The sequence below is a fragment of the Oratosquilla oratoria genome, chromosome 10 (genome assembly GCF_046742065.1).
Source record: "Oratosquilla oratoria isolate Oo_2021 chromosome 10, ASM4674206v1, whole genome shotgun sequence".
Taxonomy (NCBI): Eukaryota; Metazoa; Arthropoda; class Malacostraca; order Stomatopoda; family Squillidae; genus Oratosquilla; species Oratosquilla oratoria.
This window is the reverse complement of record NC_134786.1, coordinates 62,264,509-62,267,008: the sequence shown is the minus strand read 5'-3', so window position 1 is coordinate 62,267,008 and position 2,500 is coordinate 62,264,509.

Here is a 2,500-nt window from a genome sequence, read left to right as displayed (position 1 = left end):
CCCTAATACCCGACATTATAGTCTCGGTACTCTCTCATGTGTTCATTTCCGTTGACGCCGATGGTATATTTGCATTTTTCCTGGTTTCATGTAAAGATTTTTATGCAAACATGATGGGTCAAAACACTGGAAACCATGCGTATTCACCAACACCCACGCACACCTACCTTACTATAGGTACAAATGCGCACGCGCGCGTACACACACAAACACACACACACACACACACACACACACACACACACACACACACACACACACACACACACACACACATCCATATACACACACACATACACACGCTCAAACATACACACATACACGCACACACACACACACACACACACACACACACACACACGCACGCACATACACACATAGGCTACACACACACACATACGGTACATACCTTTTCCTGTTCTCTTAGAATAACTTGTATCTTTCTGTAATGCCGAGTTTACTATTCGAAGATTTTGTCAAAGTAAGAACACTCCGCTGTTTGTAGTTTCCCTTCTTGTGCAGAGGGCTTTCTCTTGGCAGAAGAGAATTGCCTCGTAACTAGAATAAATGTTCACATACTAAAAAGCAATGGAATAAAATCATTTGGAGGTGGCCAGAGGAAATTTCTAAGTCGATGGTTCATATCTGCCACTCGTTTCACAAATTTCATTCAATATCATGAAAGGCGATTCTGTTCACTTCAGAGTACACAGGAGCAAAAGACAAATTATTTCTCTAAAATCACTCGAAATGTTATACAAACGAACCCATTCCATCTGTAAGCCCCCTCACATGAAATTGGATCCTTTGGCGTTAGATACATTTACAAATGTAAAGTCACAACTTGACTCTAGAGTCAACAGAACTGTGACGCACTTAACAGAGATTTGTTATGGATCATACCAGACGATTTTTGTCAGTTGAGGAGCGAGTTTGGGGCACAAAGATGGTCGCGATCATATCAAGTTATGTTCAGGTTTCAACTACTTTTGTCACTGTGAGAGTCCCTCGAAATCCCGGATCTAAATTTTCCTTGTATTCTGTCTACCGCCAGGCTATTTCATTCTCCTTCGTGACAGCACCTCAGTAGTGAAGGGATGCAGCCTGTTTTAATCGACTCTTTCATAGCATTAATAAAAAAAAAAATTCGGACTAGCTTATTTCATTGCTTCCGATAGCACCACTCATAGCAAAAGGGTTAATGAATTTTCTAGAATTTCTCTTTCCTTTTTCACTCGTTCTAAATATAATTCTTTGGTACGGTTTTCTATTATTTCACATCCCTTTCTTTCGGCCCTCTATCTTCTTCCTTTCATCTCCCCTTACACGCCAAAATCCTTTCTCTTAACCCGCCTACTCTTCTTCTGGACTCTTACCAGTTTGATATTTCCTTTTGTCATTTGTCTCTTTGTTCTCTCCTATTCTCTTGCCACTAGAAATGTTCTTCTCCAGTCCCATCATCACAGTCCCCCTATTAGCACCCCAAGCCCCAACCTCTCTCTCCACTCGTCCCCATAACCCATGGAGACCAGAAGAAACCTCTTGGGGTTTGTGAGTTCCGACGGATTCTGTCAACCCCTTTTAGAAACTCTCAAGATTCTTTCAAAGAAAAAGAAACGCCAACGAAATAACTGAGTGAGCACATTGTTTGAGTTTTTATCCTCATTGCTGGAGACAAGAGCACAAACCACAAATACTATCACACCTGAAGAACTCTTACACCTGAAGAAGCAAGGGCCTCAAAGGAATTATGACCCCTCACCCCCCAACCCCCCAAAAAAAACTAAGTGCTTCAGATTTTTTTATTACGTGTTTTTGGGGAACATATGCGCATGGACTGAATCTTTTGCATGTGCCTCTATATTATTGATAACATGTCAATAATTATATTGTAATTGCTCCGGTATTCAGAATCCTATTTACTGTGTATGTATTTCAAATTAAGTTGATACCACACAACTTGTCAGATATCATTACGCCATCATCAGTGCCCGTGGCTATTTTTACTAATGCAATTACCTTATTTTTGTCATCATATAGCAGAATAGTAATCATAACTATGGACCTCCCTTTCTGTACATTTCTCTACCACCAGCAGACTCTCCAGCCACTATTACCACCATCGCTATCGTCTTCCTCCTCCTCCTCCTCCTCCTCCTCCTCCTCCTCCCTTTACCCACTGCCATTACACTAGACCGTGCCCTTCAGCTGTTCTAATGACCCTAGTGCTGGTGTTTGCCTTTGTGTCCATAATTAAAAGAAGAATACAGAGACGGAGAAGGACACCCACGACCTTTCATGGGATAATTAAGAGAACGTTTTCTGCTTCTTTGAGGAGGTCGAGGCTTTCCCCGCATTACCTTGCCCCCCCTTGAGTCCTCAACAACACCCTCGGGCCCAGACACCACCTCAACCATGCGTACGGTGAGGAGAACAATGACAACAACGATGGTAATGATGGCATCAACGGTACTAACGATGATTTAGCTGATGGCTAACA